Consider the following 12297-nt stretch of genomic DNA (forward strand, 5'->3'; position numbering starts at 1 on the left):
ACCACAAATTTGTCGGTAAGGTTATCAATCTTGTCCTCCACCACCTTTGAATGATCAGCCTTCTCGTGCATAGCCAAGCTGAGGATAGTTTTCATTTGCCACCAATGATAAATGGTGTGCATATAGAAATTTTCCCTTTCTTTCGAGAGAGTAGGGTCTGGGATCCACGTGAAGTCAACAACAACTTATTCTGAGGAAACTCCTCTTCTTAGAGCTCTGGTTTGAGCCTCTAAATTCATAATTGTTTCCTAGGTTTCGGGGTTCATAGCGACAGAGTAATTAAGAGTTGTGCAACTTGCATAGGACTCTGTGTGAGTAGTGGGAGGGGGGCCTAAGGTGTTCCAGCGTGAGGATTCACGACCATGGTCGCGCCCCTAACTGGGGGCCGGACTTGAATTGTGCTTGGGCGCCATGAGAGAGGAAGGGGCAGACAGCAGGCTATCAGTAGGGGGGACAGGAAAAACAAGGCACCACAGCGGGCAAGATGATGGGGAGGGTAGGTTGAGGGGGGGTATTCATAGGGGCAAGAGAGCCTCGAGGGGCGGGGAGATTAGTTAAGGGGAATGAAGGAGGAGTGTGTGAGGTACCAGAGTTAAGTGGTGGAGAAGGTACCTCGTAGGACTGATAGTAAAGAAGGACGACGGCCCTGCGGGAGAACAGCGCTGCTAAAGGTTTGATTGGCACAGCTGTCATAAGGAGCACGACACGGGGCAGATATCCCTCAAAATTGGAGCCTTCCAAACTTATTATTCCGTCATTGAAGCAACTGGAGATATTCAAATGGTTAATGCCTGTTTTTCCTGTTATCCGTTGCATTTATGATTTCGCATTGCTTACAAAGATCACCGTACTCTAAGTCATGTCAGGACCTCGACCACAACCGGTAGTTACCCGTCGTGCCTTCATTTGCCAACCTGTCCGCCAGCTTGTTCCCATCTTGTCTGACAGCCTAAAAGTGAAGCTCTTCCATGATTTTTATATTGTTTTTTATTCTTTGTAAGATTTTGTTTAATCTCCATTTGTCAGATACCTTGGTGACATCCATACCCTGTTGAAGTTTCATGCTTTCCTATGTTGCGAGAGTTGAATCTCCTTCTATGATCAGTGGGCTCAAATTGTAGCGTTTTTCAATGGTGATCTCGTGTTCCAGAGCGAGAAGTTCGGCAACATTATTGGTAGAGGTGTAGAAAATTTGTATGTAGGTTAATCCGATATGCAATATAAATCAAAGCAGAATACTATAACCTACTTCTACTATCAATTTGCGGAAACTTAAAGATTGAGTTGAACAATATAACCAGAAGAAGAAGAAATCAATGCACAATACACATGAGAATACTTCGGGGAAAGCCTCATCTAAAAACCCCACTATCTGTATTATCATACAAGGTGGAAATACATAGGAATTATACAAATCCTTAGCTCTCACAGCTAGCCAGGGCTCAGTACAATCCTCACAGATGCTCACAGGCAATCTAGGCTTCTCTCCAGCATTCCTCTCTGCCCTCCAAGCTCCTATTTCCTTGCGCAGTTCCTCTGGGATGATTCTCCTTCAACCACGTGGAAAACTCTGTTACCAAGTGGATGATCTCCTAATCTCACACACTGTCAGAACTGTGCAATTCTCAAGGAATTATGCCTTGACTGCATGCATGAGTTTTCTTTATAAGAAAACACATGCAACTGATAATACATTGTCCTTGACTTTAATCTCAACTGGGTCTTTCTCATAATAGACATGCATGAGTTTCTGATGAGGGAATCTTCAGTTAAATGGAGTACACTAGTTGAGTGCATGCATGCATCAACTGACTGTTAACTCTCTATTAGTTCCTCAAACAATTTGGAACTAATTTAACTAGACTTAACTCAGTAAACTGAGTTAACTAATTACAACTCAAATATAACTCAATCTTATCTCCTTAATTTAAGAGATACTCTTGAATGACTTCAGAAAGACTTCTAACTTGAATTTATCCAACTAATTAAGTCAAAATAACTTAATTAATTATTTCCAAGTAGCTATTAAAACTAAATTCGATTTTAATTCACAATTTAATTAAAGGACAAATTAAATTGGAATATTCTTGTTGCCACATTTCAACAAGAGGTGTTGATGTTTCCCTCATAGAGCCTTAGAATTTCCCCTTGTGCATTTCTGAAGACCCCTCCAAAGCCCGTTGTGTCCGGGTCTCCTTTTTCTGCACCTTTTGCCTAGGTTTCCAATAATGACTTACCCTGCTTTTTCCCCTATTTTGCATTTCGTTCTTGATCTGTCTGAATTGTTCCTTATCAAGGTCTAGCCTTTGTTGCTTGGCATCTGATGAGCCCCAAAAATGGATAGTTATTTGGGTTCATTCAACCTCCTAATTCAACTTAATCCACCATTCTCATTATTTTATTGCATGTTTTTTATTATATTTATGCTAATAGAGTGAATTTGGTTAGTCATTATGCCAACAAGTCTAATGGGTGCTTTGTGCAGCCTTTTTGGTCAACTTGGAGACAAAATTGAAGGTCTTAATGAGCACTTGGCAGCCAACCTTTGTGAGACTCTCTGGAAGGGTGTTAGGGACCCCTTAGACCCTCTATGAACCTTTCCAACCTTTCCCAAGCATTTCTCCTCCTTGATCCACCTTTGCACAGTCAAAAATAGTTAGAAGCACATGCATGATAATTCCAACAACTTAAACAAAAATACAAAAAGATGTTTTCTTCAGATAGAGGTAGTCTAGACACATGTATTTTACCTTCATAGAAGCAATGGCACCTCTTTTAGTAGTTTGCATGCTCTCCTTTGCGTCAGTAGGACTAGCTGGTAGAATTAGGGTTTGCTAGGGTTTGCGTTTCTTTTTGGCTCTCAGTTTCTTTTTGCAATTAGATTAGCTTCCTTCGAGATAGCTTTCATCCATCAATTAAAAACCTTCTTCTAAGAGCTCATAGAAGTTGGCTTAAGCTCCTAGCGGACTTGTGCCAGCTGACCAAGTGACAGCTGCGGCAAGAGCTAGTACTTGTGCATACAGCACCGTCGCTTCCAAGTTTGTTACGAGCTACCGGGTTGATAAAATTAAAGAAGGGAGTTCCAGGAGTTGTAGCATTATTGCTACAATACTGGAGCCCACCAGCATCTTCCCAAAAATGGGCCTTGTCCCCATTTCCCACCTCCCATAAACTGTGTTTGTGGATGATTTCTCTATTTTCCCATGCCTGATTCCAAATGAACGATCCCTTTATGCTCCCATTAAGCCTAATGATTTATTCACATGTGTGGGTGGGGGAATATTTTGCCTTCCATAGGGTACCCCAGGGGGAGTTTGCATTTACTATCCAACGCCACAGATTTTTAGCTCCCAAGACATTTTCTAAGATCTCAGGGTCCCTAAGTTTGAGGTCGCCTTCTTTTTTGGGTTAACACATTTTTTCCCAAGCAACCAAAGCCCACTTCTGTTTCTTTTTTGAGTCTCTCCATACAAAGTTCCTTTGCAGATTTCTTGTTGTGTTGGAGATTGCTTTAGGGGTTGCCAAGGCCGAATACAAATAATGAGGAATTTCCTGTAATACTGATTTCACTAGTACGAGACGGCCTACTAGATTTAGTGATCTGAAAGTCCAATTGTCTAGCCTTTTTTCAATTTTGATTATTAAATCTTCCCAAGTAGAGCAAGTCAAGGGTTTTTCAATGAGGGGAACACCGAGGTATCTAGAGGGGAGGTTGCTTCTTTGAAATTCTAGCAATGTTTCCTTGAATAGTTGGAGGGGTATTGAAGAAGAAGAACTTGGACTTTTTTTATTGATGGAAGTGCCAGACGCTACAGAGAAATCAGAGAGAATGGATTTGAAGGATAAAGCTTCTTTGGTTGTGGGGAGACCCATGAGCAGAGTGTCATCCACAAATTGTTGGTGCGTGGAGAGAGGAGCGGAGGTGCAGCGTTTAAGGCTGGAAATGGCATTGGAAGAAGAGGCGGTGGTGATGGATCGACTGAGCCCTTCTGCCATTAAGACAAAAAGAAAGGGTGAGATCGGATCCCCCTATCGGATGCCTCTGGAGGGATTGAAGGGTTGAGAGGGGGAACCATTCGAAAGAATTGAAAAAAATGCCCCTCAAACCATCATCATTATCCATTTTATACAATCTTTGTGAAACCCAAAAGCTGTCAGGACCTCTCTCATGTAAGCCCAACTGATTTTGTCGAAAGCTTTGGACATGTCCAATTGTATCATCATACCAGGTTTTCTTTGGACTTTGAGAGAGTGGATTAATTCATAGGAAATGATGATCATATCCATAATTTTCCTTCCTTCCACATAGTCGGTTTGGTGTTGGGAGATCAAGAGAGGCAGGATAATTTTTAATATGTTATCCAAAACTTTAGAGATAATCCTATATATGACATTGCAGAGGGCTATGGAACGAAATTTGTCTGAGGAGTCTACGTTTTCTCCTTGCGAATTAGAGTGAGAAAGTTGGCATTGAGGCATTTTACAACTAATTTTTGGATTCTAGATTCCTCCACCAGGACATGTACCTCATTTTTTAACATAGGCCAGCAAGCTTTGTAGAAGTCAATAGTGAACCCACCGGGCCAAGCGTTTTCCCGGTGGGCATATTCATGACTAGCTCTTCCACTTCTTGCAGTGAAACCTTTCTCAAAAGCTTTTTGTTGTGTTCCTTAGTGAGTATCTCAGGAATGTGGTTGGTAATTTTTTGTATGTCCCTTACTCTATCATTCTTTGGCTCTATGAGGGGTGCTGAAGTAATGATTTAATTCCTCTTCCATTTCCTCATGAGAATAGATAAGGTTTCCTTCTCTGTTATTTAATGCCAGTATTTTGTTATTCTTTTTGTGTTGGATTATCGTTCGATGGTAGAAAGTAGAGTTTATCTCCTCACACTTTAGTCAATTTATTTTGGATTTTTGATGCCATAGTTTTTCTTCTTGTAATGCCCTTTCCTCCCAACTTTGTTATAGCTTGAGCTCTTCTTGTTTTCTTTGATCTGTGATACCCTCATTGATTATTTGTTGTTGGAGGAGTTCCATTTTATGCTCCAAGTTATTTTTGTCAGTGATTATATTGCCAAAGGTTTCCCTATTCCACTTTTTTATTTCCTCTTTGATGGTTTTCAATTTCTACTGAAATATATACATCTTATTTCTGGTTCTTGGACTTGAGTTGCTCCACCATTCTCTCCTCTTGTCCAAGAAGTCTGGGTGCTCCAACCATAAAGATTTGAATCTGAAATGCCTGTTGTTTAGGCCAGGTGAGATGTGAAGCTTCAGAGAAATCAGTTAATGATCAGACCCAAATTGAGGGAGAATTCTAGCCTCTGTTTCCCAAGAGGTAAAAGATACTTCTTCTGAGAGGAGTCGTCGTTATTTGTCTTTCTCCCCCTCTACTATTATTCCAAGTAAAAGTGTCGTTACTTGTAGGGATATCTATGAGACCGAGGCTTTCTATAGTGGATAGAAAGACTTCTGAATCCCTATCAAGTTTTCTTATTCCTCCCCTTTTTTCTCGAGATTGATTATCATGTTGAAATACCATGCGAGGATTTTAAAAGGCAGATGAATGGATTCCAACAAATTGGAAATACTTTGAAGCATCTTAATACGATCTACAACTTTATGGGAGCATAGATATTAGTGACACGGATGCTTTCATTGGAACCAATGATTCTCAAAACAGTGGTTATGGAGTGATGAGTGGTGACAATTGAAATGTGATTGTATAGCAAAGTTTTCCACATGGTCATTATTCCTCCTGTCTATCTGATGGCAAAATTGGCTATGTAACTGTAGTGTTTGAAGCAATTTTTTTCAGGAGAGGAAGGTGAGCTAACTCAAATTTAGTTTCTTGAATGAGAAGGATATCAGGGTTATCAACAAAAATTCTATTTTTAAAGATTCTTTTCTTTCCTGGACCATTGAGTCCTCTAATATTCCAAGTGATGAAATTCATTGGTAAAGAGTGGGGGTTAGGACTAGGGCCTTTACCTTTCCTTCGTTGATGAATCTGGCTCCCAATTCTTGAAGAAGTTGGCTAGTGGTTTTCCTTCCCTTTTTGCAACGTGGGCCTTTTGGACTATACTTTCCCGTTGTTATGTTTGCTAGGATGTCTTTGGTTGCGTTGCTTTTAGATGGTGGATGATCTAAGCTATGCTTTAGTTCCTCTTGGAGGAGATAGGCTCCTTCTATTTTATGGAGTTAATCTTCTAAGATTTCTGCTAGTCCATTTGTCTTCCATTCCTTTTCTATTGATACGAGGTCTACTCTTTCCAGTGCTTCTTCTATGGCACTTTCCCCCGGGGTTTCATCCATCAATATCTGTCCCATTTCTATGTCTTCCTATGAGTTCTCATCTTCCCTATTGTTGTGACTCAAGCCTCTATCCTTTTGGTCATAGTTTGATGTGGATTGCTTGTTTTCTCTTGCTTCGTCCTCTGTTGGGTTGCTCAGTAATGTTTGTCCTTGTAGATTGTTCAGAGCCTCAAATTGGTTCTAGTTGACTAACTATTGTTCTTCCTTTTTTGTATTGTTTTTCTTGTTGTTTTTATTTCTTGTGTTTTCTCTCATAAATCCCTCGCTATCCTTTTTCTTGCAGGCCTGCTCAATGTTTTGAGGCATTTTGTTTTGCGGACAATCTGTAAAGAGATGTCCATGCTCACGGTACTTCCTACACCGGAAGGGGATATGTTCATAATCTATGCTTTGGAACCAAACTTCATCCCTCAAAATTAGTTTTATGGATTTTGGGAGGGCTCTGCAAATATCAATATACATACATATTCAGGCATAAGAGACATAGTGTCTGCTTCGTGTGCATTCCAACATTTTTATATATTTTCCCAGTTGGTCTCCCATGCCTTTGAGGACCGAAGGAGCCCAATAATTCGTTGGCAGGGAGTAAAGGCGCACCAAGACCAAGACTCTTGTGAAATCCTCTTTTTCATGAGTGAATTTTTCTTTCCAAAATCTCATGTACAGTCCTGTTGAGTTAAAGAAGTAGGGACTTCCTTTAAATATCTTATTTCTATCTTCTAAGAGGTCGAAAATCACTGTAAATAACCCCTTTGAACCTAGTTGAAGTTTTATTTCCCCCTTTGGTTTCCATTTGTCTTGGATCCACCAGTTTAGGGCTTTTCCTGTGGGTCAGATGCCCATGAATTTGCATATTACTGTGTGCTCTTGCATATAATCTTTGTAAACAGTTACCCCCGGGTCTTAGATTTCGAACTCCGGATTTGTTTTGGCATTTGGGTTGAAGTTACTCCTTGATTTCATTCTTTCTTATTGCCCTTGAGGCTCTATGGTGTTAGATTCCATTTCTGAAGGAATAGCAGAGGTGGTACCTTTAGCCGAATGAATCTCAACGTTTTTTACTTTCTTCGGCCTCTTAGCCTTAGCTTTAGGGTTTGATCTGGAAGAGTGGAAGGTTGTGCTGGAATCAGGCTTAGTGAAGAAGGATTATTAATCTAGAGGGTGACCAGTGACCATGTCTTTAAAAGAAAGTGGTGCCTTTGGCCGAATGAATCTCAGCATTTTTTCCTTTCTTCAGCCTTTTAGCCTTAGCTTTAGGGTTTGATCTGGAAGAGTGGAAGGTTGTGCTAGAAGCAGGCTTAGTGAAGAATGATTATTGATCTGGAGGGTGACCGGTTACCATGTCTTTAAAAGAAAGAGCCCCAGGGCCATCATCTTGCTCCTCCATGGGAGAGGGAGAAGTCAACTAGTCACCTCGGCTAACCGAGGGTAGCCACTGGGAGGGAGCCGAGGGGCCTGCTGAGGTTTTAAAGGCAGTGAGCTATCAAGTCGCCGAGGAAAGGAGGTAACTTTAATCTTATTTGACATTCAAACTTGTATTTATTCTAAATATTTCGCTTAAAATAAATTAAATATGCCATGAGAATCACCATGTGTGAAATAATATTATGTGTTTGACACATAAAGAGGGAATGGCTAAAAATGTGAACCAAATGGCTAGTAATCCAGAGAAAACAAATAAGATGTTCATTGAGCTAAGTTCTCTCATGAAAAATTGTTCGAATGATGAAGTAATGCAATAAATGGAGTTTTTATCAAATTTGCAAATGAAGAAAAAAACAATTGGACTATTTTCATAAAAATTTGGTTGCTAGAAATAAATTTTGTAAGTTCACATGTTTTTCTTGTATTTATATATTTCATTTCATAAATACGATATATTTACTAAGCTTTTACATTTAGAGATATGAGTAAAAGGTTGTCAAAATTTTCCTTACGAAAATCAAAGACAATGTTGTGAAGTCATACCACAGTGATCGAGACATTTTTATATGATCAAAGAAAGAAATGTGTTCGTAAGGTGGATTTGTTGTTTTATATTATTCTCATAAATGTTGAACTATGTTATTGATTCAATGAAATTTAAAAAATAAAAATAAAAATATAATTGAACAACTATATGAAAGAGAAACAACATGAATCATTAATGGAAAAAACTAGAATAATTTCTTATAGTGATTGTAGCTTCCATAAGAGCATATCCCATGTTTATTAGGTAATGAATCAAATTAAACTTGATAAGAAAAAATCTTATCACCTTGCACTGTATAAATTTTATAATTTGTGATTGTCTATGATTTATTCGTGACAACATTTACAAGTATGTCATAAAAGTAGATTGGTTGTATTCCTCCCCAATAAATTCATGTCATTTATTGGATCAAGATATCACATTATTCATTCCATACCCCTTCTGATATAAGTATAAAGGGAGCAAACATTAATGTAGATGTCAGCACAACTATTATGGTTAATAACAATGTTGATATGAATGTTGAAGCTTTAGTGACTTAAAGAGTTGTTTGGCTATCTAAATCTATTTTGAAATATCATTTTGTTATTTCAAGCAAGACAGAATAATTGATTGATTTAATTAAAAAAAATGATAGATGATGTAAATCATTCATTTTTTAAACTAAATCAATCAATTGTTGTCTTGTTCAAAGTAGCAAAAGGACTATTCATAAACTCTTCTAGTAGATGTGTTAACATTTGCATCAAGGATTGATGTCTCTAAACTTATTTCAAGAGTGACAATAAATGAATCCAGTGTGGTATCTTGATGCAATAAAAGTTTTGAATCCATTGAAGATAAATACAATCAATTTACTTTTATGGACACTTGCAAATGTTGTCACGAATAGATTTTAAGCAATCACAAGTTACAAAATTTGTGTGATGTCAAGTGATAAAATATTATTTATCAATTTTACTGACTTCTCACCTAGTAAGTGAAATATACTCTATGAAATATGCAATCACTATCTGAAATTACTTTAGTTTTTTCTATTTATTATTCAAATTGTTTCTCTTTCATGTAGTTGTTGTAATATCATATTTTTTTCTCAAATTTTTTATGAATCAGTAACATGATTAAACATTTGTGAATAGAATATAAAACAGTCAATACATCTACAAACACATTTCATTCTTTGATCAAATAGAAAGTTTGTCCTTAGGTAATTGTAGTCTGACTCCATAAGATTATTTGTCTTATAATTTGCATGAGAAAAATCTCGTAAGTCTTTTACCCATCTCTCTAAATGTAAAAACTCAATTAGTAAATATATCATTTTTATAATAAATAAATAAATAATATATATATATATATATATATATATATATATATATATATATATATGAACACAAGCAAGAGTACATATACTTACAAATCTTATCACCAACAACTCAATTCATATGAAGATAGTCCACGAATTTCTCTTCATTTACAAATTTTACGAAAAATGCATTGATTGTATCAATCACTTTATCATTGGAACAATATTTCATGATAGAATCTAACTCATTGAACATCTCATTTGTTTTTTCTGAACAACTAGTCAATCAGTTCATATTTCTTTTCCATCTCCTCCATCTGTGAAACACACAAGATTACTTCACTCTTTGTGAAATTAATGTCATATTTAATTCAACTTTGAAACTTTGTTGTTGGATCGCTCTCGAAATAATGCAGTCGATCCCATGACATAAATAACCTAAGAAATCCCCTCAACTCCCTCCCGACAGCTACCCTTGGCGTGTCCAGGTCACTGCCTATCAACGCCCCACACACCTCCCTCCCCCATGGTGGAGATGTACAATGGCCCAGGCACTCTTTCTTTCAAAGATATAGTAACAGGTTGTCCGCTGGATTAAGACTCCTTCACCAATCTGGCTTCCAACACAGCGTTCCTCCCCTCGAGAGAAAAACCCGAGAACAAAGCTATGAGGCAATAGAAAGGCAAAAAAGCTGAGAATCACTCAGCAAAAGGCACCACCTCTGCCATCCCCTCAAAAATGGAAGCTAACACAATAGAGGGTCAAGTGCGGCAAGAAAGAACAAAAAAAGGAGTAAATCTAACCCAAAAGCCAAGAAAATTCCAGAGTTGGAAATAGAAGACTCGAGAGTAGTTGTTTACAGAGAATACATGCAAGAACATGCAGTAATATGCAAATTTGTTGGCATTTGGCCCACAGAGAAAGCCCTGGACTGGTGGATCCAAACCAAAAAGAAACCAAGGGGGGAAATCAAACTCCAACTTGGCTCAAAGGGGTTCTTCACAGTTATTTTCGACCTCCTATAAGATAGAGATTGGATATTTGAAGGAGGTCCTTAATTCTTTAACTCATCAGGATTGTATATGAGATTCTGGAAAGAAAACTTCACTCATGAGAAATAGGATTTCATAAGAGTATCGGTCTGGGTGCGCCTCTACTCCTTTCCAACGGATCACTTGGCTCCTTCAGTCCTAAAAGGCATAGGAGACCATATGGGAGAGTACATAAAAATGCCTAAAGGCACTAGAAGCAGACACTATGTCTTACTCTAGAATATGTGTGTATATAGATGTCTCCGGAGCCCTCCTAGAAGCCATAAAACTAATTTTCAGGGATGAAGTCTGACTCCAAAGCATAGATTACAGATATATTCTCTTCCGGTGTAGAAAGTGCCATGAACATGACACCTCTTCAAGGGTTGTCCGCAAAACAAAATCCCTCAAAACACTGAGCATGCTAGCAAAAAAAAGGATAGCGGGGGATTTACCAGAGTCAACACAAGAAAAAAATAGCAGGAAAAATAATACAACGAAGGAACAGCAACAAGCAGTTACTCATAACCAATTTGAGGCCTTAGTCAACCTACAAGAATAGTCATCTCCGAGTAACCCGACAGGGGATGAAGCAAGAGAAGATAAGAAAACCAGAAAAAACAAGGAACAAGAAGACAGAGGTTTAGATCACAACAATAAGGAAGATAATAACTCACAAGAGGATATAGAAATGGAACAGATATTGACGAATGAAACCCCAAAGGAAAGTGATATATAAGAAGCGTTGGAAAGAGTAGACCTAGTATGAATAATAGAGGAATGGAAGACAAATGGTATAGAGGCAATCACAGAACACCAACTCCAAAAAATAGGAGTTTATCTCCTCCAAGAGGAACTTAAGCATAGCGTAGATCACCCACCATCTGACAGCAACGCTTCAAATGAAATCATAGCAAATATAATAGCTGGAAGGTATAGCCCAAAAATACCATGCTAAAAAAGGGGAAGAAAAACCAGCAGCGGGCTTCTTCAAGAACTGGGCGTCAAGCTCATCAACAAAAGAAAGGTAAAGGCCCTAGACCTAACCCCCTCTATTTACCAATGAATTGCATCACTTGGAATATAAGAGGACTTAATGGTCCAGGAAAGAAAAGAATCCTAAAAAATAGAATCCTTTTTGATAAACCTGATATCCTCCTCATTCAAAAAACTAAACTTCAGTCAGCTCACCTACCACTCCTGCAAAAACTTTGCTTCAAACATTACAGTTACTTAGCCAATTTTGCCACAAGATCGGTGGGAGGAATTACGATCATATGGAAAAGCTCACAGTATGATCTCATCTTCTATGTTGCTATTCATCACTCCATAACCACTATCTTGAGAATTATCAATTCCAATGAACGCATCTATATCACCAATATTTACGCCCCCCATAAGGTTGTTGATCGAATCAAGATACTTCAGTGTATCTCCAATCTGTTGGATTCCACCCAACTACCTTTTAAAATCCTCGATGGGGGCTTCAACATGATAACAAATCTTGAGGAAAAGAAGGGAGGAATAAGGAAACTGGACAAAAATTCAAAAGCCTTTCTATCCACTATTGAAAGCCTCGATCTTATAGATATCCCTACAAGTAACGGCACCTTTGCTTGGAATAATAGAAAAGGGGGAGAAAGACAAATAGCTTCCAAGCTAGATCGTTT

This window comes from Pinus tabuliformis, chromosome 9, assembly GCF_031772625.1.
Source record: "Pinus tabuliformis cultivar Carrire ecotype Pingquan chromosome 9, CPIR1, whole genome shotgun sequence".
Classification (NCBI taxonomy): Eukaryota; Viridiplantae; Streptophyta; class Pinopsida; order Pinales; family Pinaceae; genus Pinus; species Pinus tabuliformis.